At 43.7% G+C, this 27,773-nt stretch overlaps 1 long non-coding RNA gene across 5 annotated transcripts in view; it reads right to left on the bottom strand.

Moving 5' to 3' along the window:
* Positions 1-27,773, bottom strand: part of LOC140912673 (uncharacterized) — a 70,761-nt gene that overhangs the window by 22,878 nt on the left and 20,110 nt on the right. The window contains exon 1 of one of the 5 annotated variants that reach the window (XR_012159350.2): positions 41-2,222. The exons of 3 other annotated variants lie outside the window; for them this stretch is intronic. This is a non-coding gene — a long non-coding RNA (uncharacterized LOC140912673). Of the gene's footprint in view, positions 1-40; positions 2,223-2,443; positions 2,872-27,773 lie in introns of those variants that run through there. One more of the 5 variants, XR_012159348.1, reaches the window with a different exon arrangement.

Genomic DNA, 27,773 nt, shown 5'->3' with positions numbered 1-27,773 from the left:
CAGAACTACATACAATCTGATTTATGAAAGCTACACCAACCTGAAAATCACCAGAACTCAACATCACGTATCCAATAAATATGTTTGGAATTAAGGCTGCCCACTGGTTGTTCAGGATGAGGGAAGAGATATCTGAGCTGTAGGAGGTGGAAGGGAGGTAGCTGAGGCTGAAGAGAAGAACTTATGAGAGGAGTGGAGATGAGGTGTTGAATGACAACTGCTTATTTTCTTGCTTTTCATAGTTTGTGTTGGTGGAATATGCAATCTAGCATTTTTAACTCTCAGCTAACCAAGTTTTCTGTGGTAATATAAAGACCTGCCCACCTCCCATTAGGGCATATATAAAAATCTAACCCACAAGCAAATATAATCACAAAGTAAAAGCATAATTCACAAAACAAACCCTGCCAACCATCAGGCCTTCTCCTCCCTAAGAGCCTGGAAGTGATGGGTTTTCCACTATGTCTGAAAGGTTAGCAATGGGAACTGAGAGTGCTCTGCAACTTTTAAAATCAGGCCATGTACTTACATATGTACTTTATGAATTTAGGTGCCTAACTGCAGACAGCCAAGTCTGAAAATTTTGACCAGTATATTTAATATATTCAGCAAAGAAAGCAAGGCATTGAAGCTCTGGTCCAAAGAACAAAGTTAACTGAAAGATGCTCATAAATGTCAAAGAGCTTTTGATCAGGCCTTAAAGCTGTACAAAGCTAAAAACAAAATGTTTCGAAAACCACATGTGGTAGTCTGTGCTGGCTCAGCCAAATTAAAATAATCTACTATTGTCTACCATTTAGATGGGGAGGAGATGTATTCCTCGTGCCTGTCTCAACATATGCAACAGAACAAAAATATGGAAAACATTCCATTACATCCAATGTGTAAACATTGCATCCAGTCAGTAAATGAATCTAAAAGCATAGGATAAAGCAGAGTTCTATGAACCACCGAGTCCTGTAACAACTCCAGAGTCACAGCATGTTATCAGTGGCACTATTTCAAGTATCGCCTTCTTCTTTATTTCTGGAAGGCTCTTCTTATCTATTCTGTATTTACCCAGAATGGCCTACCAATTCACAATCCCCCCAAAAAGGTAATTATCTCTATCCATATAAATGCTTAAATATTGATGGGAAAACAAAAAAGCCTCAGTTCCTTCATCCCTAAGCCATAATATCCTATTCTTCTCTTGTATATTCACATATACAGCAAATCTAGAAAAAAAAACAGTAAGTTACATCCATCATAATATTACATGACAAATTTTTAATAGTAGAGGCTGCCTACTCCAGACTTGCCATCCTATTCTGCTCCAAGCTTGCTTTCTGAAAGCAATCCTGAGCAACTGCTGTTTCTGTGGACTTCAACGGGTGTCATGGATGCTTTTCCACTCAGGATCAAGTCTTTTATTAGGTCAGTGGGATCACATGAGCCCTCACAACATAAATGGGAAACACACAGCACCCACTGACTCCAATGAGGCCTACACATATGCATCTAAGGGTATGTCTACACTGCAACATAAGCTCAAAGTTAGGGGAACTAGAGTTAGCTGCCCTGTGTTAGGGAATCCTGGGCTTGAGCATCTACATTGTATTTTAACCCTAGGTTAAGAATTCTCTGACCCATGCTTGAACCTAGGGCTCTGGCATTCACACTGTAGTGCGCAGACCCGAGTCAGAGTTACCATATCCCAGAGTCCCTAGCACCCGCCCCCGATATGTGGCTGCTCTGGCCCTATGAACCTGGTGCACTGTGGAAAAATTTTCCTGCCCGTCCTGCAGGTTACCAGGAAGCAGCTCATTTTGCAAAAGTCTTGATCAGTTCGCTCTCCATTGCAAACCCAGGAGGTTCTCTGATAGTGGGCATGCAGATCAGTGATAAGAAGAGAACAGGTTAACTATGACCTGAGCTGATGCTCTTAGCAAAGGTGGGGGCATGGTTTCCATTTTCAATCAAGTGAATTGAAGATTGTTGGGATAGAGAGGAGTAAGGAAGTTGTCCCATGAAATTGTGGGATACTTCCGGATGACTCCTGGGACCTGAATCAAAGAGGGTTGCAGTTACACTTCAAATCAATAGGGCTTGGACCCAGGGTCCCAGCCTGACTCAAGCTTGGGCCCTCCAGCCCTGCAGGGTTCTGGGTCCAAGCCTTGGGTTAGCGCAGGGATCAGCAACCTTTGGCACGTGGACAGTCAGGGAAATCCACTGGCGTGCTGGGATGGTTTGTTTACCTGCAGCATCCACAGGTTTGGTCGATCGTAGCTCCCACTGGCCGCGCTTCACTGTTCCTTGTCAATGGGAGCGATAGAAAGTGGCGTGGGCCAAGGGATGTGATGGCCACTGCTTCCCGCAACCCCCATTGGCCTGGAACGGTGAACCGCAGCCAGTGGGAGCTGCGATCAGCCAAACTTGTGGATGCTGTAGGTAAACTGTCCCAGCCAGCCAGCGGATTTGCCTGATAATCCACATGCCAAAGATTGCTGATCCTTGGTTAGCACAATTGCAGTCTAGACACAAGAGAGGTTAGCCTTGAGCCCGGGTGCAAGCACATGCTTACACTGCAGTGTAGACGTACTCAAGGGGCAGAATTTGGACCCAAATCTTCATAAAACCAGGAGAAATCTCTGTGAACAAGTTCTCATTTACAATTAGCTACCTCGTGAAATTACTCTCAAACTACAGTATATATATCTCTCATTATGCACCCACACCACTTCAGAGCAGACAAGCTGAGTGATTATGGTCTCCAAAGATAAACTAAGGTCTAAAAAAGTGATGAGTCTAACAATACTTATCTGTATCAGGCATTACTATAGTAATATCCCAGTGTGTTGATCGTGGATGCTGTGGTGCTAAAGGTTCCATCTGTGGAGAGAGATGTAAAACTGAGGTCCTGAAAATGTGTGACCACCAAAGATCCCATGACACTTTTTGCAAGATCCTGGATATTAGTCACAGGATCATAAACATGTAGGACTGGAAGGAACCTTCAAAGGTCATCTAATCTAGTCCCCTGCACTCATGGCAGGACTAAGTATTATCCAGACCATCCCTGACAGGTGTTTGTCTAACCTACTCTTAAAAATCGCCAATGATGGAGATTCCGCAATATCTCTAAGCAATCTACTCCAGTGCTTAACCACCCTGACAGGAAAAATTTCCTAATGTCCAATGTAAACTGCCCTTGCTGCAATTTATGCCCATTGCTTCTTGTCCTATCTGCAGAGGTTAAGGGGAACAAATTTTCCCCCTCCTCCTTGTAACAACCTTTTTGGTACTTGAAAACTGTTATCATCCCCTCCACTCCACCCCCCCCCCCCCGCAGTGTTCTCTTCTTCAGACTAAACAAACCAAATTTTTTCAATCTTCCCTCATAGGTAATGTTTTCTAGACTTTAATAATTTTTGTCACTCTTCTCCGGACTTTCTCCAGTTTGTCCACATCTTTCCTGAAATGTGGCACCCAGAACTGGACACAATACTCCAGCTGAAGCCTTATCAGTGCACAGTAGAGCAGAAGATTTACTTCTCATGTCTTGCTTCCAACACTCCTGCTAATAATCATCCTGGTGCCTTGTCCAAAATGCAGTTTGCATAGTTGCAGTCTATCTAAAGTCCTCGGTCAGTTTCTATTGAACACTGTATTATTCTTCACAGAACGTTCTAAACTGTTGTGTTGTGTCACTGTAGATTGATAAATGGCTCCCATGTTTCAACCCAAGGGAACATCTACCAGAGTTAAATTTCAATTGCAGGTGTGGAGATTAAAGATTTCATAGAAATAGAATGTATTACTATGGAATCAATTGTAGAAGGTGATACAGACATCAGTTTAAATAATAAACCAGACCCCATCCCCCCACCCCAAAAAGAGCATCTATTTTTCTGCTCTGCATTTTAGAAATTACCAGGTTTGTTTTCAAATGGAGTACAAACATCACACTGCAGATTCAATTTCATATGCCAAGTTCCAGTCCAGAATGAATTTTTACAGCTAAATTATAAATCCCTGAAAACAGGGGGCTATAATGGAAATGCTGACTACACTATCATAAATAAAAGCCTGCCTCTGAAGGATTTCCAAGATTTCCAGTTCATAAAAAGTTTAATGTTTCAATTGAGACTTACACTACAAATGACAGCAAGCATTACAAATAAAAGAAATTTGCTCACGACATATTGCTGGTAACTGTTCAATGTCCCAGAAGTTGAAAATATCAAGTTAAAAAATAGCATGATAGGCCATATGCTGTTAACCCATACATTTGCTTCCAAATAGGTTTTACTATGCCATACTGTTTCCTGCAAGCATTTTTCTGTGGTAAAAGAATGTGCGCCAAGTCACAGTTCTACCACGTATACAGATCATTTTACAATAATAGATTTTTCACAGGATAATGCCTTAAACTTTTATACTCAAACTGTGGCCATTTTTCCCCCTACACAATCTCTTGGTTCTACTGACATTTAGAAATGGCTGTTCCCATCATATTCAGAAGTATTTCAACTAGCTTTATTTACAAAACAAACTCCACATTTGCATTGAATAATTTATATGTTTGCTATAATCTCAAACAGCAGACTTTTGGAGGCGAAGTGGCCTGTGCTTATTGGGTGTGTAGTATTAGTTTCCAGAGTCTTTCACTTCTAGATGACCAGAACAAATTTAGGCCTAGGTCATTAACAGCCAAAAATGTCACCAATATCTGATGATTGTTCAGTGCTGTTTGTGAAATAAATTAGTAATCTCCCTCCAGTTCCAACTGGATAAGTCTCCATATGAACAAACCAGCAACACAGCTGGCATAAATGGTGGCAGTCGCAGCAAAGATTTAAAGGATTTGATAGGCATGGAGACTAAATTACACTCTCACTGCTCCATGAGCCTTGGGGCAGCTCTAATTTAAGCCATCTGAGGTCCCTAACAGTATGCCTCCCAGCCCAGTTATATGGACACACACTGGTTCTGCTCAAGCTAGCATGCTAAAAACAGCAGTGTGGATGTAGCAGCAGGGGAATTAATTAATCCTCACAGCATGCTTACTGAAAGGAGGACTGACCCAAAGCCCACTGTAGTTAGTAGAAAGAGTTTCATTCATTTTAATGGGTTTTGGATCAGCACCCTGATGAAGAAATTAAAAGCCATGGAGCTTCAATCACTTGCCCAAGGTCACACCATGATTGAATCACAGAGCTTCAGTGAAAGAAGGAAGGGAGACCTGCCAATATAATTGAACATAAGTTGCCAATTTAAGCTAAATCTATATACACAATAGTCAAAGTAGCTCATATGCATCTATATTAGCCGTTTGCACTGGTTAAAATAAGTCACATTTAATTGGTTTAGTTATATCACTGTGCTTTTCTAGTATAGACAAAGCCAAAGGTAGCACCTGAGCTTAATAGTTGTAGTAACAGAGTCAAAGCACAGTGGCTCACGGAAGCTTTTTATCCTCTCTCTTCTTGTCTATCTGGACAAAAAGAAAGTGGATGAGGTGGTAGCGGGAGGATAAAAACAGCAGCAGCTTCTCGCTGGAACTGCAACTCCGTCATTTAAGCCATCCCCTGCCCTCCTATGCAAATTTATCTCCTGAAACCAAGGCTAACCTCTTACTTTTAGCACTATTCCTCCCTCTCTTGAGCCACTAAGAGCCACAGAGCTCAGTTTAGTTCTGCTAAAATTATTTATATTATGGATATTCTTAGTTTTATTCTAAATTAAGCCATGTCTTCCCAATGATTAAAAAAAAGAAAGAAAGAAAGAGAGCCTTCCTCCATCATTTAAATAGATGAAAGGAAAAGTACATATATATATAATGACTGTCGGGTTTTGGTTTTTTCCTTCTCCTCCTCCCCTGGCTCCTTCTTTCTTGCTGCCTTGATCGAATGTTTTGCTTCTGAGAATAGAACTTATTAGCAACCCTAAAGTTAAAAAAAAAAAAAAAGACAGGATATTTTTCAACAAGAGCCTCCCCTTTGCCAAACATCCCAGTTTGTCTCCAAGGACTTTAAAAGAAAGGAAAGAATGAAGAACGGAAACCATAAAGCATGCATTACTGCTATCATCTAATTACTGAATGAATAGCACAGTTGTTTTGTCTGATTGCACTAAGCTAGTTATCCACTGCTAGCTTCATTGACAAGAAGGGAATCTACACAAATTATAGGGAAATTCAAGCACTAACGGAATGTTTTGGTTCAGAGGTTTGCAATGACTATTGGCTTTGGTTTCTGGCACAGTTTGCCTTTGCCATATGAACTCTACTGGGCTGGGTCAGCCTAAAGCATTCCAAAAAGCCTGAGAAGAGGACAGACTTCCTTGTCATCTGTATCCCATAAATAAATTAAAGTGATGTTCTCCAGTTAGATTTTGTTTCTTGGCAGCCTAATCTGCAATCAAAGAAAGAAAAGCTTTTCATTTGTGGACTTCAGCGAAAGGAAGGAAGCTTTTGTGTGCTGATTCACCAGAGACCAAAATATTAAAAAGTGAAAGAGGAAAAACATATGTTGCAGTCCCCTTAAATAAGTGGATCAAAAAAGAGTTGTTTAGAGAAACTGCCTCATTTTAAGATACTGAAAAACAAGAGTGTTTCTTTACAAGCAGCAGGCATTATACTTGCCCCCTCATTACCTTATTTCAACATTTTGACAGGTTTTTCCATACATTTCCTTCCAAATACATTTATACTTTCTGTGTACTAGATCAGAAGAATTTGAAAATGGCTGTGTCTAACATAACTCCTATTCATGCTTTTTCCATCAAGAAACAAATCTATTATTACAAGCACTGGTAGTTATATATTTCTCCCTCTTTTTTCCATCTTGTAGAAAGAGAAGTGATATGAAATTTACTTCCACGCATTTTGGATATCATAACTGCCAAGGAGCTGTAGCCAGAACGAATGGTGACATGGGCATCCCCAGTGCAGCCCACTGTACGTTGATTTTTAAGAATACAAAAACCTGCAGTAAAGCAGTTGCATTTCTTATCTTGTGGCAACATCTCAAAGTTCCCCCCAAAGTATCTCTGAACTTTGTTACATACGTTTACGCTCGCTCACATCTCTCCAGTTCTCAAACTGTTTGTTTTTGTTTGTCTTGTGCTCTCAGCTCCTCTGGAGAAAATCTTATTTCTCAGATCCCTTATTTTATTGTAAATGTATTTAGACTTCAAAATAATCCATTGGCTGCAACCAGCATTAATACATTTTAATTTTAGGTACACATTATTTGAAAATAATTTAGCACCTCAAAGCTTGAGTCATTTAAAACTACACTAGATAAAGCACCAGACACTATACTGTAGAGCACAGGTGCTGACTTTTATTTTTCCTGTTGGATGCTCCACCCCCCTCTGCCAGAGGCCCTGCCCCCACTCCACCCCTTCCCCCAAAGCTCCATCCTCACTTCACCTCTTCCTGCTCTGCCCCCTCCCGAGGTCCCGCCCTCCCTGAAATGCCTCCAGCCAGCTGCCACCCAGCTGATCGTCAGCCCTGCCGAAAAGCTGTGGATGGTGGGCTCTGAGCAACCCCTATTTTTTTCCATAGGTGCTTGAGCCCCAGAGCACCCATGGAGTTGACACCTATTCTGTAGAGCAGTGGTTCTCGAAGCCGGTCCACCGCTTGTTCAGGGAAAGCCCCTGGCGCACCAGACCGGTTTGTTTTCCTGCCGCGTCTGCAAGTTCGGCCGATCACGGCTCCCACTGGCCACGGTTCACCGCTCCAAGCCACTGGGAACTGTGGGAAGTGGCGCGGGCCAAGGGATGTGCTGGCCGCCCTTCCTGCAGCCCCCATTGGCCTGGAGCGGCAAACCGCGGCCAGTGGGAGCCTCAATCGGCCGAACCTGTGGACGCGGCAGGTAAACAAACCGGTCCGGCGCACCAGGGTCTTTCCCTGAACAAGCAGCGGACCGGCTTTGAGAACAACTGCTGTAGAGAACTAGTACCTACACTGAGAGTGGGAGGACTATGGTCAAATCCAAAGCCCACTGACATCAATGGGAGACTACTGACTTCAGTGGGCTTTGGATGAGACCATAGATGTGCTGATGCTTCTTTTCCCAACTTTTTTTTTAAGTTGAATCATTTATTTGCCCCAGTGAAATCCTACTTTAAATCCATTTTTCTGGTTACATTAAAGGTGATGAAAACTAGTATGACACAAATATACTCAAAGTCACATACCAGTAAGTGACAGTAACTACCACCTTCTTCCTTTTTCTATTCCCTCTGGAGAACCCGTTCCATTTATAGTAAAATCAATAGTCTATGGTTTCTGTATCTGCCTCATACTAAACCTGCCCCCCATCTGAATCAGCAACCATAGCTGCATGCAGGGGTGAAAGTAATATTAAACTCTTACCGGTGCTGGGGCCTGGCTCCAGGCCCCCAGAAGGGGTGGGGCCTCAGGCAAAAGGGGCAGGGCTGGGGGTCAGCCTCCCCCAGCCAGCCATGCTGCCTGGCCTGTGCCGCCCGGGGCTCCAGGAGCGATTTTAAAGGGCCCAGGGCTCCGGCTGCTGCTGTAGTAGCAGTGGCTGGGAGCCCCGGGCCCTTTTTAAAACCACCAGCCCCAGGGTGGCTGCCCCTTTTGCCCCTCCACGCCATCAGCAGCCCTGATGGGGGGGGAGGGGAAGGGGGAGGGAGAAGAGGCATTGAAGGGTCCTTAGCTGCAGAAGTGCTTTAACGTCGGCTGTGTATGGGCCAGTACCAGCTTCTTACTGGTATGCCATACTGGTCTACTTTCACCCCTGGCTGCCAGTCTCAACAGTCTTTCTTTGGTGACTATTTCACAAACCTCCCATTCCAGAGAACATGGTGGCAGCAGAGGGCTCTACTTTTACCCCTACTGCTCCTTCCAACATCCTGCTCCCCCCTTCTTCACTAATAAATTTGAAGTATTCCATCAATCTTTCATGCCCCAGGCTCCTTAGCTCACTCCTGTCTAAAGTCAACACTGAGCCCTCCTCCTTTGTCTCTTCCTCATCTCCTATTCTTCTCCTGGATGATCCGAGTTTCCAGGTTCATGATTCCTCCAACTCTGCTGCCTCTCATTTCCACTCTTGCCTCTTCTTTCTACCTTCATCTCTACACAGACTTCCCCCACCACCGCGGCCACTCTAGAGAAATGTTTCAGAGCAGCAGCCGTGTTAGTTTGTATCCGCAAAAAGAAAAGGAGTACTTGTGGCACCTGAGAGACTAACCAATTTATTTGAGCATAAGCTTTCGTGAGCTACAGCTCACTTCATTGGATGCATTCAATGCTTTCTCTAAACCTTCCTGCCTTTGAGTGCTCTCTCCCTGACCTCCATCTGTCCTCTTAACATTGCTCACTACCCCACCTCTCAAGCTCACCACAACCTCCAGTGCATGCCCCTGATTTCTCTGCATCTCTCAGCCTTACCTTCTCTCACTGTCCTCCTTTCTCTTGGTTGCCTCTAGGGCGGTCACTTTCCTGAGTAGAAAACAGCACCCCCTCCAAAAAAATTCTGCCCCCTTTGTCTGTACTGGAGGGTTTGGCTTGAAGGCAGGTGCACCCATTTATGTGAGACACCGAGCAGCACCTTGTTTAACACGTACACCAGCCTAAGAACCAACATTCCATTCAGCTCCCTCCTGCCAACAAAGAACAGCCAGAACAACATAGACTTTCTTGGGGGAGACCTTCTTCTCCACCTGCGCATAGCTGCTCAGTCTCCAGTTTGTCTTTCCTTTTTACAGGCTTTCCATTTAAAAAAAAAATTAACTATGTTTTGGGGATTCTCTCTTCCCTGTTAAAACTAATTGTCCCATGCCAACTCCATGTCTGCACACAACAGAGGTGACAGTCCTTTTGAAGCATGCTCCGCACCCGCCTCTGTCTCAGCAGAAATCCTCAACCTGAGGCTGTATTAACTTGTCCTGCTTTTCCCTTTGTGCTGCTGCTGAATCTTGTTTTAGACGAGACTTCAAGGGGCAGCTGCAGTAGGGGAGCCCATGAAAGCACCACTGCTGGCAGAACCATGCTGTCAAAGGACCACGGGGAACTGGTGAGGCGGGGCTGCAGAATGGAGGCAAGGAGCATCCGTTCAGATGCCCCTTACTCCTGCAAACTCCCCAAGATCCACGCAGATTCCGAGTGATCCCCATGTTGAGAGAGAAAGCTACAGCTTCTTCTGCAGCGTGGAGAAGGGGAAGAGGCAACCTCACAGCCTGGCGGAAGAGCAAAATTAAAAGTCATCAAATAGGGAAGAATGGGACCCTATCTAATTAAATTAGCCCAGCAGCACAAAACAACTTTCAACTCCCCCTTGGGGTACATGAGAAATGCACGGAAAGGTTAATTTGTGAAAACCGGCTCAGGGTCACTAATCAGCCAGTGAAAGCTTGTTCTGATATAATGCTTTGAATTCCAGTTCTCTAACCTGCTCCTGCAGACCAAAAATCGCTCTTAGAAAATACATTTATCTTCTTAACTCACTTGCAGATTCTTAACTATTACGCTACACATGACACCTCTGTTCATTTACAGGTCAGAAGTGAGAACCCTCAGAGACCACACAGCTCTGAACAGGTCTCTCAGTCTCAAAACAAGCTCTCTCATAGCTCTTCAATCTACGGTCAGAAATACGGTGACAAAGAATTGAGAACGAACTGGTATTCTATAAGTCCCTGTGATGGGGAGCAGGGACCCTGTCCAGTGTGGGGTGAGTGCACCCCACGAATAATTCCACCAGACTGTTCTCAGTATCAAGACTGTACAGCCTAACGGTCAGAGCCAACAGAGTTCTCTCCTCCCAAGGCTGTAAGGCTGAGCGGCCAGAGTCAAGAGGGTCGCCCCCTCTCGCACAGCTGAGTGGCCCAGTGGCCAGCTGGGGAAGTTGGCTGCCACCTAGGGGTGGGTGACAGCTGGGGTAGGGGGACCCCTCCTGCTCCACCAGGTCCCTAGCCAGGGCCCTAGCAGCGGCAGAGTGTGCTGCCACTGAGCCAGCGGGGCTCCAACCGAAACAAGCTGGCTTCCCGCAGGACTATAGCTTGTCCCCACCTGGACCACTTCCTACCATGCCTCTTGAGGCTGCCACTGAGGCATCATCAGGGTCTCCAGGCTTCTTGGCGTGAGTGGTTCCTGGTGACTCAGATTCCCCTCAGGTGTCTGTGTCTCAGCATCTCCCACTTCCGCGGTCAGGGGGTTCCAGCCTCTCCTGGGCTGGAGCCAGCAAGGAGCATCCTTCCTCCTTGGCAGTCAGCCCAGACTGAGCTGGGCTGCTCCTTCTTATACTTGTGCTGCACCTGGCGCATGCCCAGTAGGGATGTCGGGGTGTGGCTTGCTCAGCCCACAGCGAGGAATTAACCCGGCCCTGTCCAGTGCAGGGTGAGTGCACCCCGCCACAGTCCCAACCAAAACTAGGAACTGCAAGAGCACAAAATTAAAATCAGTGAAGTTAATGGATCTTTTTCAAACCCGCAGAAAGCTTTGCTTCCGATATAGTTTGCGAAATGGAATTTTGATAAGGCAGAGTACTATGTTCACCAAAAAAAATTGTTTACTCATCTCTTAACAACTCCTCAGTCATTTCTGTTTAAGGTTAGTACTGAAAGAGAAATTAATGTAATCTAGAGACTTCTGAGAAACTGAAAATTTGTCTATCTGGAAGTCAGGAGACCTGGTTTTTTTCCTATCTCTGCCAGCAACTGACAACGTAACCTTGAGCAAGTCACTTAACCTCTCTGTGCCTCAGTTTTTGCATTTCTAACTATATGCTTACGGATATCCACTTCTGTAAATTTCTTTGAGATCTACAGATAAAAAGTGCTATGTAGGAGATAAATATTATGACTCATTTAAATAACATTGCCAAATGAAACAAATTCAGCTTTGCTATTTTGTTTGCTAATACTTGAAATCCTACCAAAGGATATTTCATCCAGGGAAAGAGTTATCAAAGCCACTACTGCATCTTTCACAAAAGCAACTCAGCCCGGAACTGATTTTAAAAAAAGAGAAAGAAAGAAAGAAAGTATGTGATGTTTCTCATGTCCCAAATGTAGAGAACTCCATGTATCTAACTGGTTCTGCCCCGCACTGGGTGTAACAGCAGCAATATCAACTTAGCACATAGTTTAGTAATTAATTGTTTGGAAACAATTCCTTGTAAATACTTTCATATTTATAGCCACTGTGAAACAAAAGATAACATCTGAGAAGGCTCCATGTGAATTATTGCAGGAAGAAGCTGCAGAGGATGTGCCATTGTCACTATTAATAAGATTCTGTCTGACTGCAGAGCACGGTACAGAGATAAATATCAGCTTTGTCCCTCGGGTGAAGAGACAATGCAAGGCTATGGCAAAAAGAAAACGAACACACCCTCTTGAGACAGTGTACGTGAATGATGAAGAGTCATTAAAGGTCTACTCAAGTCCATGCTCACAAATTTCATGGAAAGAACTATCTTTGCTGTTCGTTTACAAAGAGCACACACAGTTTGTCTGTGACTCTGCATGTATTTTTGGCCCAGACTTACTCATTCTGCGTTAGTATACACTGAGAAGAAATGTCTTTGTTCACTGTGCACTAACAGCATGGGCTTGCACCAAGACATTGCCAATCCCTTTCTATTCACTACTCCGAGGTATAAATGACTACATAAGTTCCAAGGCAGTGGATAATCAGGCTCACGCAATGTAGGTAATTATATCATGTAACAGTGTTCTAAATTCTTAGCTTTATTATTTAAAGTTTTCAATTATTTGTTGGAGAGAACAGTGCTAAGTCATTATCTGTAGTTCAAAATGTGAAGGATTTAAGGGTATGTAGGAGTTTTTTGGGTTTTTTGTTTGTTTTTTTGAGGGGAGAAGATTATATATGAAGGAGTTTCCTGGAATTATCCTTATATTTTGTTTAGTGGCTCAATACATTATATTTGTATAGTAAAAATTCTTTCCAAACATGAGAAAGAATAATGCTGAGAATAAATGTTAGTCCACCATGTATGGACAGGCTACATATAGACATCTAAGAGTTATTACACACATTATTACTGACCTAATTTGTTATCTGGCACCAGTTCAAACCTCAGCCAACACAGGTAGAAAAAATGTAACCAAATTGCAGGTATTTAGCTGATCTCACTTACTTCTTCTTTCATTAACGCAAGGGGCCTTTCAAAAAACACTTCATTTCTCTTCTACACATATTCATATTCCCTTTTTATATTCATTTGGTAGGATAACAAAGAACATTACTGCTGAGCTATAGCAAAGTATTTGTAAAGACAAGCTCAGCAGGAGATTTCACACTGTGCTGTCAACAGCGCACAATGGTAGCCCTTTAAAAAGGGCACCAAGCTTACCATGTTATGCAGCAAAAATGGCCAGACTTTCAGTGCAATAACCAAAAGATTTGCAGAACATTGCACTCTAAGTTCTTACACTAATACTAATATCAAGAATAGAGGCACCTCTTTCTTTAAAATGAAAACAAGAATTTCCAGCATGATTAGTCCCAGTGGTATTTGTAGGAGACCTTGTTAAGTCCCACTTCGAAGTGATCTATGGAATCAATTCTTTAAAATGTCAGGAATACTATAGTGTTTTCTGCCTACTTAAACATATTGTGGGTTGACACACAGGACAGATTCAGTAAAGTAAGGACATATCCAAAGTGGGAAATCCTCAATTGCGAACTGAAGGGGGAACTCTGAACTCCAGGTGCTGTGGTATTTTTCATACAAAGGTATTGTTTCCTCATAACTGTATTTTGAAAGTTTTGTATTCCTGATACTAGGAAATTTAGTAACAAAAAATGTTGATAACACCCACAAAAAGGAACTTGGAGTCCAAAAGCTCATTCTGTCCCACAAAGAAGCCAAAATGGTGCTCTGAATGGAACTGATCCTACTTTTATTGTAGTAGGTGAGAGATTTGTTACTGAATTCAGTGGAGCAGGACTGGACGCTATTATGGTAGATACACACCCTGGAACATCCCTGCCTCAGTTTCCCCAATTCAATGATTTCAATGAGGCTTTTATGCAGTAGACAGTGCCCCTTCAGACATCTAATTTATTTAATCAAAGACCAAAACCTGGGAAGTGCTCCCTCTCTGGCCTCCAGGCCCCTATAAAGACCAAATCACTACAGCTCTTCCCCAGAGCAGCATGCAATTCCACAGGCTCTCTCTCTTCTGTCACCCTCAGAGCTGCTCTCTTCTGGCCTTTTCTTGTCAGTTATTCACCTTCCATTCCGGGTGGCAATTCCTTCTTCTGCTTTGGAGGAGCACCCACCCACCCCCAAGACCCCTACCATGCAGAGGAGCTTTGAAGGGGGTGGAGGAGGGAGCAGGGTGGGGCTCCAACCTGGGTGAAGGGGATACTCTGGGGCTGCGGGTCCTGGATTGTTCCTAATCTCCTCTTCTTCCAGGACCTGCTCCCTTAACTATGGGAGCTATCCATAAATTACACAACACATAGGGGTTGAGTGGGTCCTTAATTTTCCATGACAAGTGTGTGTATTTCAGTGTTACAAGGGGGTGGGTGGGTCTTGAAAAATCACCAAAAATGTGTTATGTAATTTATGACCAGCCCCCCTAGAGTTGTTCAATACATTTTCTCCTCTGGCCAATTGAACAGAGGAGATGGAGGCCCAGGAGGTAGCACAGGATGCAGGGGCATTCAGCACCGTCATTGCTGCAATAGACTCTGGAGTTGATAGTGGACAATGAAGAAGGGGCTGGAAATGGGAAGGTACTACTTGGTCAGCAGAAGGGGGACAGAAAGGAGGAGGAGAAAACTGGGGATAGCTGGGGTAGGGGACTGGGGGAGTTGGCTGGAACATGAGGCTTGGTCACTGAAGACTGTCCTGCCCAGTAGTGAAACCACATCAATTGATTTTTATTTGCCATCCGACAGAGGGGTCAGTATCGCTTGCATAGACTTCCTCCCTGCGCCCAGGTTATCCAAAAGTCTTGAAGATGGAGGAAAAAACTTGAGGCACGAGTAAGAAAGCACAGAGTAAGAAGAGACTGGAGGATGAAGAAAACAGAAAGGGGAAGGAAAGAGGAAGATTAGAGAGACTGAGGATGGGGGAATGGAAAAGTGTGTGGCTTTAGGGGGAGGCCTACTGAACTTCCTTTGAGCACACCTGATGGCTTCTTCTGACTGTGTGGGAGGATTCCATGACCCTCACAGGCAGAATGGGCAAGGGCGGATGGGGCAATTGGACCCTTGGATGGTGGGGACATTGAATGTGAATAGTATTAGAGCACAGAAGACAAGAGTGTGGAAGATGGCAATGTTCCAAAACCTTCAGAGCTTGGATGTATTAATGATTCAGGGAATTCTATTACACTCTGAAAGAGACTGTGAAAAGGCTAAAGTTAGTTGAAGGAGTTGAAGACTGTCTGTGTGGTCAGTAGGTGAAGATATAACTGATGGCATGAGTATATTATTCTACCCTTTCAAGAGCCCTCAGCCACAGCTTTGGGAGATAGTTCCCAGGCGAGCAACAGTGGTGGATTTTGAGTATATATATATGGCACTAAGTATAGTCTTAACAACATTTATGGACATCATAGCAGAGCACTATTGCTGGAGATGTTACTCCTTTTCTTTTTACCTCTTAGACTGCTATTTTTGGAGTGGAAGCAGCGAGGTGAATGGGAAGGGACCAGGGGAACAGATGTTCAACTGTTATGTGCATTAGGGCAAAAAGCTGAACTGAAAGACGTCTTTTTGAAAAAGGATTTGGAGGGCAAGTCTCAGAAGCAGAAGGCTGGGAAGCGTGTGTGTGTGTATATAATTTTAGAGGAGCAAAGAAGACTAGAATTGACTGGTGGTACATACAAAAAGGGAGTAAACTGTGTACAGTCCCAGGCCATTGCATTGGAGGTATTGAATCGTTTATATCCAAGGCACCATAGCTATCCTACACCAGGATAAATGTATTTTTAACACATCTTAGCTAACCCATTAGCTAGTCTGTGTTAATATACTAGTGTAGACAAGACAGTTGTAGGTTTAACATCTGTTAGCTGGTTGAGGTAAACCTTAGACTAGACAGGGACTAGACTGGACCTTGAAAGCAAAAACAAAAATTTTAAATATGAAATGATGTATTTTTCAAAGACAATAACAACATATCTTGCAGATTTTACTAGAACTCTTCGTAAGGTGGTAATTTGATATGGACAAATGATATTATACGTCTGCACACCCAGAACTGCTGTGTCACACTGAGGCATAGGCAACCTAGGCATGTACCTAGGGCCCAATTTGTGGGCAGGGGAGTGAAGTGGGAACAACTGGCATGGTGGTGTGACCACATGAACAAGGTCACAGTGCCACTCACTCAAATTTGTCCTCCCCACCCCCCACCTCATGACAAAAAGGCAGCAAGACCAAATCTAATCGGGCAGTGGGTCAGCCAGTGATGTTCCTCCTCGCTGCTGCCATGGGGCTGGCTTCTGCACCAGGCCCACTGCCTTGGGGGCATAAGCACCGACCCCGCGGGTGCTCCAGGACTGGAGCACCCACAGAAAACAGCTAGTGGCTGCTCAGCACCCCACAGCAATCCCACAGATCAGCTCCTCCTTCCCAGTGCCTCCCACCTGCCATGATCAGCTGTTCCGCAGTGTGCAGGACGCACTGCGGGGGTGGGGCAGGAAGAGGCAGGGGCTAGGGGAGGGGAAGGGGCAGGACAAGGGTGCTGGTGAGAAGAGGAGGCGGAGCAGGGGCAGGAAGAGACAGGGTATGCATGGGGGCTTAGGGAAAAGGGTGGAGTGGGGGCAGGGCCTGAGGCAGAGTGGGGGGGGGGTCAAGCACCAAGTTGGCACCTCCACTTCCAGCAGCAGTTGCATCCTTTTTGCTCTGCCTACAGGACTTGCTCAGAGACAGCTGCAGGGAAGAGTTGGGTGGGAGATGGGTGGCAGGGAGCCCTGTGGGGGTGGACATGAAGGGGTTTTGCCTGGGGCCCAGTGATGGGTTAATCCAGCCCTGCTCAGCAGGTGTTAAGAAGTTTGTAATATAATGGTGTTTACTAGACACCGTTAAGTCAAATTAAGGGTTACTTAGTGATTTCAGTGCCTAGAAGTCAAGCAGCTTTAGTCATTTGCTTATCCACCGCAACAAAACAAATGGTGTGCTTTGGCCCCATATGGGAATACACACAAAGCTAACCTTTCTCGAAAATCTGCCCAGCCCAGCATGGTGAATGTAAATAGCCTGCTTTAACTGGAAGCGCAGGCTCCACATTTGAGTATTCTGGTTTTCAAAGAAATCCCCCAGACCACATTATCAAAGAGTTCAAGGACATTTATAGAAGCATAATTAGAGGGACTCTTATTTCCTTCCTCTTTTCCTGCTTCGCCCCTTGCCCACCTCTACAATCAAACAATTATTTAAAAAAAAAAAAAGTTTTGCTGTTTTACTGGTACTTTCAGTGGATGGAACTTAAAACACTTCCCTGGAGCTTTCTGCTTGTATGGGGTAACCCTAAGCCCACTGAAGTTAATGGAAAGATTCCCACTGCCTTCAATGCGCTTTGGAATGGGTCCTATTATAGTAAGGTCCTGATTCTGCATCAGAAACCACTGGCACAGTCTCCTGAACCTGTGCAGATCTCCACTGATGTCAATGGGACCCTGCATGGGTCCAGGTTAGCAGATCTTAATGAAGGATAAGAGCTATAAAGATTTACAGACCATGGAGGTAATTTTTTTTCTAAAGAAAAGTTTTAAAACTGAGTTTTTTTGCTATGACAACTCAAAGCCACTAGCTTTGAAACAATGCCATAGCAATAGCATCCTGTGCCAGATACTACATTTATTCAGGGTTACTTGAGCAAAAGTAATGAGAAGTATTAAAGTAATGTTTACATAACGAAATGTAATATCAATCATGCTATGTACATTAGCGATAAGAGGAAAGATTGAGTTGTTTTGGATAAAACAGTGTTCTCCTCTTGAGAATGGAAAATTACTGGTAGGCTGTAAATTTTGACTCTTAATTTTTAATGTTATTTTTCATTTGGTATTAACAAGTTCTATTGTAATTCATTTTGACAGGATGACAAAATTCTCTTCTAAAATGTCGGCACTGAGTAATTTTACAACATGTGAAACATGAAGACAGTAATAACCTACCAAAATGTGTAGGTTTTGTGAGGTGTAGACTGTTGTCTCCTGCGAATGGAAGTAAATCCACAAAGCTTATATAGGAGTGAGCAGATACTAGAGCTAAAATTCCAGCAATTAATCAAAACTGTTATTCAGATCCCTCATCTTAATGGCCCATGATATTTACATGTACTTTTTTAATAAGATGAAGAAAAAAATATGGTTAAGAAATTTGAGAGTTGTGTGTACAGTATAGTATCAACAGAACTCAATTATCCAAGGATAACAAAATTAAACCACTTCTTAAGAATATTAAGTTCCAGTGGACTAGCTGGGTGAGGAACTGGTAATTTGATAGTCTTTCACTTCTAGGTTACCAGTTGAAATCCAGATCAGTTGTGACCAAAAGTGATAATTCATAGATTCCAAGGCCAGAGGGGACCACTGTGATCATCTAATCTGATCGCCTGTATAACACAGGCCACAGAAATTCCCCAAAAAGAATTCCTAGGGCCTAGCTTTTAGAAAAACATCCAATCTCATTTTAAAAATGGTTAGTGATGGAGAATCCACTATGTCCCTTGGTAAATTGTTCCAAAAGTTAATTACACTTACTGTTAAAACTTTACACATTATTTCCAGCCTGAATTTCAACTACTGGCCATTGGTTCATGTTATATCTTTCCCTGCTTGACTGACAAGCCCATTATCAAATATTTGTTCCCTCTGTAGCTACTTACAGATTGTGATCAAGTCTCCCCTTAACCTTCCCTTTGTTAAGCTAAGTAGATCAATCTCCTTAAGTCTATCGCTATATGGCACATTTTCTAATCCTTTAATTATTCTCTGAACCATCTCCAATTGATCAATGTTTTGTCAATATTTATCAAGCATTTAATCATATTTTGGATGTCTGAAGTCCCACATTTAATGAGTTTGTAGTTTCAAGCAATGCCTAAGGGTCAAGTATTCATATCACTAAACCACTAACACTGCCACTAACTGATTCTATTCCCTAATGGTGATTTCTCCAAGGTGGGACTGAAGTTCATTAGCGTGGAGAAGTTTGTGTAGCTAATGCATGTGGTACACCTATCCTCTATACTTCATTCTCCTGTGCTCCTAATCCAGGTCTTTTCAATTCACTAAAACAGCGAGAAATAAAAAATAAATACTCAGATCACTGGAGAGGGGGATGCTTTTCTGCTTGGGATACAAAAGCATAAGCTCACATTAGCTCTGAGAGGTTGGTCAGCAATGAAACGAAATAGCAACTGGGTGAATCCAAACTATATGTGTGAGGGGTTGTACATACCCCACACTAGACTAGGCAGGGAAGGTACTAAGTTCTTGCAAAGGGAACCAGGCAGAAGGCTCGTCCTGCCTTGGAGAACCTGTCGTGCCTCCCAGTTAAAGAGACAAGGCTGGATTCTCCACAGAACAAAGTGGCCTTCATCTGCACCAAGATCCCCAGTGCATCCCTGCTGGCATACTGTCTTCTCCATCAGCTATTCCCAATGCCACCTACATAACAGGGAGGAGGGAAAGTAGCGAGGATGGGGGGCAGCGTGGCAGAGCTGAGCTTTGCTAAGCCCTTTCTTCCACTGTCATATTGCACCCATGCCCAAAGCATAAGTTAAAGCTGAATCTTCCTGCTATAACTTACATCGGATGCAGGCAGCCCAGAAAGTTGCAACCAGCTCCCTGCTACCACCTCTCTCCAGGACATCTGAGCATCGCGTGGACATGCTGAAGAATCAGGGCCATAGAATCTATACCTGGGCTCATCAAGACACGTACTTCATCCAGAAGAGGACAAAGACTGAGGCACTTTCAGAGGGAATCAAAGTGTCTTGGCCCATCTACCTGCCTCACACTTGGGGAGACAACCAAGCCAGGCAGCTACAAGAACTGATTAACAATGGGCAACCTGCTTGTCCTGAAATAAGGGCTACTTTACTCCTACCAGAGAAGCTGTATTTACTCCTCACCCACTCAGTGAGTTCAACACTGCTTCCCTGCTAATGAGTGGAACACTGCATCAACGTTTCTGGAACAAGACTCCTTTAACCTTGCCAGAGGACTACACTTACCTCCTTTGTAAATGCTTTGAAATCTATGGATGAAAGGCACAATACAAGAACTATTACACCGATTATGTATTAAAGACACTTAGCTAAGTCTTTATTTACTTTATTTTGATTACCCACGGCTGTAGTGAACCTGCCAAGGGTTGGCTGCAGAATCTACCCAGGGAACAAGGTGGAGGGAAAGCTATGACTTAACCTTCTACAAACTGACTGAAGCAAGAAGAATGAGCTGGGAGGTCACTAGTACCTTAAAGAGCCAGTATTCTGTCTTCATTTGTTTGTGTTTCCACTCTTATTTTGAGTTGTCTGATGCGCTGACCTGGGTAACCCACGCATACTGAGCTAGATGATGAGTGGTAAAATGAAGTGGCAACCAGCAGTGATCGGAGTCAAATACAGAATACTCATAAAAGGTGCAGCAGGGAATGAGAGACAGCAGAGGGGGGAGTTCTTGTATGGAAGGCTTTGACGCTAAACATTCCTGCAAGTGAGATGATTGTCTGAAGAATGTTAAGAAACAACTGCTATAAACAATGGGTATGGAAGAATCCAGGGCACTCTGAGGTGGAACAGAATGCTTTGTGAATGATGAAAGACCATATTAAGTGCAAACTGGTTTCTGTACTGAGAAAAAAGGAGTAGGGACATGAACTGAAATTTAGATCACCAAGGGAAACAAAGAGGCCCAAGATGGACAAAGACCAAAGGGAAAAATCATCAAGAAAGAAGAGATGGATCGAGACCCTAGATACAAGAGAGGTAAAAGATAGAGCTATGTGGCATCAAAGAATCCTAGAAGCTATAGGAAAAGCAGATGGGAAGCCATGGCTGTATATATTTAATATTGACCCCTGCAATGTCGATCACTACCACAACCTGGTATCAAGAGGTAAGCAGCGAGAGGCAGCTATCAAAAAGAAAGAAGCAAACAATCCTGAGTGGTTACTCCACAGAAGGAAAGTATCTTGATACATTAGTGTCCAACACAAAGAAAACAAGATAGACTGCTGTCTTTCCAGGACCAGGATAAAAGGATGTCATAATAAGGGTGGTGCAGGGTATCTTGAAAAAAAAAACGTTGGGGGAATTCTTAATGATTATATTTCCCATGGGAACAAATGACAGCAGCAAATGAAGCTTATATATTATTTGATCAAGAATTACTTCAGTGAGTTGGAAAGAGTACTTAATTTGAAATTATACATGTGATCTCCTTAGAGAGCTTTCCTGTGCCAAACTCAGGTGAATAAAGGAGAACACCAATACTGGAAACTAACCAATAGATGATCTGATAGTGTAGGTAGCAGGGTTTTGAATTCACAGATCATTGGAATGCCTTCTGCAATGAGCGCCAACTGTTTGGATTAGACTGTCTCCACTTAAGCTGGCAGGTTGCCAACCTTTTAGGTTCAGAACTGGTGGGGCCAGTTAGGCAGGTTCTAAACTTTAACAAACAGGAGGCGGGAAAAGGAAACCTTTCACTTAACTTGATTAATCCATCATGTACTTCCAACATACAAATTAAGACAGAAAATAGAGAGTTGTTCTGAAGCAGAAGATGAAGGGTAAAAACAATATAATGCTTGATGCAAATGTTCAGGGAAACAACAGGAAGAAGTGGTACTAAGTAATTGAGATCATGATCCAGAGAGTATAACTGAAATTTGGTGGAGTGATTCTTATAAGTGGAAGATTGTGTCTATCTATATCTATCTAGATGGGAAAGAGAACTGAGAGAAGAGGCAGAAAGAAGAATTGTATAAGAAAAATATTTACAATACCCATGTTAATACAATTAACAATGTGGTGGAAGACTACAGGAAATGAAGAAGGAAAAAAAATAGAAGCAATAATGTGCATCTGCTCAGGCCACCATCCTGGAAAAGTTAGGGAAATCACAAGATATTCTACTCAGAGGATTTTAACTAGCCAGACTTCAGGTAACAAATACAGCCAAACGTCCACATAGAAGTCAGCTTTTATATGCAGGAAGTAAAGAGGCTCTCTTGGCTCTAAGTCTCACTCACTGGAAGAACAGACTGAGAATAATGCAGGCACATATAATAGTAGTACCCATGATCAGGAGCTATCTGAATTCACTATAGTAAGAAAATGGTTCACAGAATGCAGTAAAGGAATTAGATTTCAGAAAGGTAATTGTAGAAAATTAAAACAAAACAGGAGAGTCTGATAGGAGGAAACATTAAAATCCACATGTATGGAAGACAGCTGAAGAACTCTAAAAGGAACCATGACTAAGACTCATTCCTCTAGGGAGAAAAAAGAATACTGAAAAGCATAAGAAATGGTGACTGCACCTTCAAAAGGGGCCGTTCAAAGTTCAGAGGTTTAGGAAAATAGCTGTAGAAGTAAAGGTGGCAGGAGAAGGCAATTTGACAAGTATTCAAGACTCAGTTAAGGCTTCTAGGAAAAAAAATAAGGGTAGTGAAAAACAGAATAAAGATATGGGTTAAAGTGAATAACAAGGGCTTATACAAATATTTAAAGGGGTAAAGTAATAATAGAGAGAAATCAAAGTAGATCAAGACTGAACTGGTTACTGAACTGCTGGTGAATCAGTGTTTAACCTGTGAATCCGTGGCCTCCCTGACAAATACAGAGCCTTAGTCATGGCAAACTGAGGGAGCTCCTGAAGATTAGCACAAAGCTAATGTGCAAAGGAAAGAGTGGTCATTGCAATTACACTCTAGTAAAGCCAATTTCAGTCACTAGTAAGGTAGATGGGGCGTGCATTAGGAGACAATATTTGAGTCAGAGCCTCAGCTTGTGTAAACTGGAGCAGCTCCAGTGACTTCAGCAGAGCAGCATAGATTTTCACCAGCAGAGGATCTCGCCCGCTGTCTCTCAGTCATGAGGATAACAGGACCATTAATGCCATGCAACATAGTTTAATAAAGGATATATCTTAGCCGACAAACTTAGGGCCTGATTTTATTCCATCGGCTTTAATGGAACATGACTGGTTGATTCCTTTTTTGTGACTGGAATTACAAAGCTAGCAGATGAAGGAAAAGTAGTAGATGCAATGAGGTCTGAACCCAACTGTGTCTGACCCTTCATAGGTGGACAGGTGGGAGAGAGGAAGCAAGCATACTTTCCTACATCTTGTGAACTCAGGCTGGACACTATGGCAATTCTTATACTCTTCTGGCCTGAGGGACTTTCCAGGGGGGCTGTCCCTGCATCCTCACTCAGCACACCAGCGCGTGGAACTGGACCCTTAGCCATGCAGCAGTGTGTGTTTTGCTCTCTGAAGATGGCAGAGTGGACGGGCACCACCTGAGCTCTGAAAAGCAATGTGCTACAGGTAAATATTATGCTGATAATTGGGTGAAGGCCTGTTGAAGTTGGTGGTCATAATAGCCGTCCTTCATTCAGCATAAATGTAAAAAGCAATTAAGCTCCTTTATGGAATAGAAAGCTGCTAGATAGGAGACACCACCCAAAACACAGGTCACATGCAAGGCTGCAGCAGGAGTTGTAAGCAGGGTCTGAATGAGCTCTCCCCAACACATAGTGATGAGCTGGGGGAAAAGACTTCTGCAGCAGACCATGTCTGCATAGAAATCCTGGCTCTGCTAGGTGCACAGCAGAGGAAACTGCTCTGCCAAAATGACCAGTTTTGGCTGGGGATGGGTTACAAATCACCAGTATTTGAATGCAGGGGTAACGAAATGTTATCCTGACCGCACGAGTAAAGGGCAGCAGAGAGGGGGTCACCCTCAACTGAACCTCACTTGCTAAGCAGGGGGTAGGAACACCAAAATCCCAGCGAAAGAGGCTTTGCCTAAAGAGCCCTAGGCACCATTTGAACCTCCTCCTCTTCACTGTTTAAAGACAGAACCGATTAGACTCAATTGAGAGTCCTTGTTTTGTTCAGTGATCACTAGAGTGGAAATCACCGGTAACCAAGTCTCGGTGCTGAGCCCAAGACCTGGTGTGGGACAGCACTGCAGTGAAACAGACTCCCCAGCCTGCAGTGAGGGTCCCCACTACCCGCTGAAATCACTGAGAGCTGTGTTAAGTGGTGGAACCTCAGAATCTGCCGTCAGAGTGAATGTCAGCAGCCAGCAGCGCCAGAGTGAATGGTGGCAACTGAGAGTCAGTTGCGAGGCTGCAGCATTGCTTGATGCCTCCCCCAACTCCGGTATGGGAGGTGAACTCATGTGAATGCACCTCTGAACTCTGGCCCTTCACTAAGCAAAGACAGCAACTGTGAGTGGGGTGCAGTGGAGGAAGAAGGCAATGGCAAGTTAAAGGAACATTTGTTGGACTTCCACTTCATTGTACAAGATGAGAAACTGAGGCAAAGGACACTGCCCAACATATTATGGGGTGGGGATATGCTCATATGCTCACATGCTTTCAAATCAGGTTTGTGGTGTTTTCCAAATTAATGCCAAGTTCCTTTTCCCTTTTTACTACAAGTTTTCTTTTGTTAAATACAGATTCAGCGCTTGAGAAAGGGGAAGTATTGCTTCTTAGAGGAGTCCAGAGGTGGTGTTAAGTTTTCCCAGATTACTGGGAGGGGGCTCAAGCTGGTTCTGTTTTGTATCCTTAGGAGGAACCCATAGATATTGAACCCGGCCCTCATTGCTGCTGCTTCCACCTGGCAGAAGGGTTACAGAGTTCAGCCATGCACTTTGAGGGGTTTCACTAGGAGCTGAACACAAATGCAGGAGTTTTGTGTATGGTCTGAGAGAGAGAAACACAGAGGCAGACATAGAAAGCAACAAGGGGGGCCCAGAGAAGCACCAGTAGCATGACCCTAATAAAAACCTAAGAGAAAGTGCTTTTGAGCAGAGACCTGGTTAACAAGAGGCTTGGAACTGTGAGAAAAAGACTGCCTCCTGTTGTTTGATTTCTACTATGTTCAGGGAAACAAGACTTTGTACGTTCTTTGTAAATCAACAGGACTGCATCGAAGAAATACAGGACTCCATCATCAATTTTTCCTCCTAACAGAAACAACCTGCAAAACCCTGAATGTTGGCTAACTGCTTCGATCAGAAGTGGTAAATAGATACATAGCAAGGGTGGATTAAGGGGAAGAGAGGAGCCATCTCTAAATTAGAAGTGTGCTGAGCAGGCAGTATTTGAATTCTGATCCGAATCTCGATTAATTTTTGGCTAGTTTAGATTTTAGGTTTCAGACTGAACAAGGATTGGGGCTTGGGTTTGATGGTACTGACATCTGGCAGGTAGAAGTCTCAACCTTCACCCCAGAGTGGAAGAAACTTCATGAGATTACCTGACTTTTTATTTCCTGTATCTTGAATGGTGGCAATATCACAAGATGAACCAGAGTCATGCTATTTCTTCCCCCATATGCTGCATTTAAACAAGGTTTGGACAACATACTCCTTCTGGTTCAGGATCTGGTTTTGTGGTGGATTCAAATCTAATCACATGGCCACAAAATATGGTGTAGGCCAATGGGGGCTGCGGGAAGCAGCGCGAGCCAAGGGATGTGCTGGCCGCCCTTCCCACAGCCCCCATTGGCCTGGAGCGGCGAACCACGGCCAGTGGGAGCTGCAATCGGCCAAACCTGCAGACGTGGCAGGTAAACAAACCGGTCCAGCGCACCAGGGGCTTTCCCTGAACAAGTGGCGGACCGGCTTTGAAAACCACTGGGTGTAGAGGGTTCAGATTTTTGATTCAGGCCCATCTATGGTACAGATATAAGAAAGAAGGATGTAAACTCCAAGGATGAAATCCTTGCCCCACTGAAGTAAATGGCAAAACTCCCACTGATTTCAATGGGGCCAGGATTTCATCCTACGAAAGATGTGGAATTATTTAAGACAATTAACGACAGTATAACCAAAAGAAATGGGATGAAATTAACAGACGTGAAATTGGGGCTTGATATCAGAAAAAACTTCCTAACAGTGAGATCAACCAATGTCTTAAGGGAGATGACCAGTATTGACTGGAAAAGGCATTAAAAGAGATACTGTGTAGAAAGATTCTACGCTGGCAGGGAGATGGACAAAAGAACCTAAAAGGTATTTTGGATGTCTCATCTCTGTGATGAAAGAGAGTGTAATGGGAGAACGTTGCCCTACTTGCTTTCACAAGTTGCAGATTGTATGTGTTATGTAGATTTTTAGCTGTCTACCAAAAGAGTGCATTTGGAAGAGTATTTTATAGTGGGAAGAAAGGAAATGATTTGGAGAGCCTTAACACCTTTAATGGCACCATGGTAGGAACACAGGGAGCTATCAGCATGAATGTAAATATAGTGCGTATTCATTACAGAGGTAACCGCTGCCAGCATGCTTTCATCATGGTGGGTCTGTGGTCTCTAAAATGCTGCAGAAGCATTTCCTGAAGGATAGCATCCTCATGGGGGAGCTGTGCTCTTTCGCAGGTCTGCTGAGATCCTATTGTATGCATCCCCTAAAAAAAATCCTGATTCGGGGTGGCAAGTAGAACTGTTGTATCTCCTCTGTGGCCTTTCCCTCCCGATGAAAAGCAGGGCGCAATCCATCAGCTAATGGACTAGAAAGGGAAGGCTTGTGAGATTAAACAGTTTTGTAACTGAGCCTTTTCTTTACAAATTCTACTTTCAGGTAATTACTCAGTTCAAAGTGCAAACTGTCTTACAAAGCTAACAATAAATGCTTTTATTAAAGGGAAAATGTTCAGTTTTTTTAACTGAGTTCTTACAGAAACTATAGAACAATTCATTTAGCATCCAGAGGTAACTTGGGAACCTAAACTTTGGCACTTTCTAACTGAGGAGTGCCTGACTTTGCCACTTTAATGTTCTTTTAGCATAGGTTTTTAGGATGTAATTATTGTAGAAATTTGAATACATAAAATACTTGGAGTTTGTACTATGTATATCCTGACTGGTCAGTGAACCCTTGGAGCACTGTGTAACCGGTATTGAAATTGTTCTTTGAGGCACAGTGACCATGAGTGTAGTCCGGAATGGGCCACTGCTGGAATGCCCCCCATGGAGTGACCTCACGTGCACACTGTGTGTGGAGGACCCCATTTTGCTGTACAAAACATCATCCTCTATGCAGTGTGATCTTGCATGTATGGTGCGTGCACGGTCGTGCTGTGCAGAGTGCCAAAAGTGCCAGTATGCCATTCCAACGTGAATCGGTCCCACTACAGCACAGGGGGTGACACCTCTGTATACATAACCACATAAGCCGGAGGTCCTGTGCAATTACGCCACTAACTGATGGCATCAGATCCAGCGGCCAGTGAACACCACCACAAATCACATCAGTATTGCCTCTTATACACAGTGCCTAATGTGGTCTTGTGGAACAGGCTTTAAATCAGTGGTGGGCAACCTGCGGCCACTGGGATCTGCGAGTGGCTGTGCCTGCGGACGATCAATGTAAACAAACGGTCTCGCGGCGCACCAGCAGATTACCCTGACAGGCCACAGGTTGCCCACCATTGCTTTAAACCTCACAAAAGTGCAAAAGGGAATAATATGCTCCTGCACTTCAGCCTTGCAGATGCAGGGCAGTGAAGTCATGTCTGCACCCCTGTTGTTTCCCCCAAGTGACCATATTCACCACTGCTGGCACACCACTCCTGGGC

The sequence above is a fragment of the Lepidochelys kempii genome, chromosome 1 (assembly GCF_965140285.1).
Source record: "Lepidochelys kempii isolate rLepKem1 chromosome 1, rLepKem1.hap1, whole genome shotgun sequence".
NCBI classification, from domain to species: Eukaryota; Metazoa; Chordata; order Testudines; family Cheloniidae; genus Lepidochelys; species Lepidochelys kempii.
Note: the sequence above shows the minus strand (reverse complement) of the source record. Positions and strands in the feature narration are given on the sequence as shown.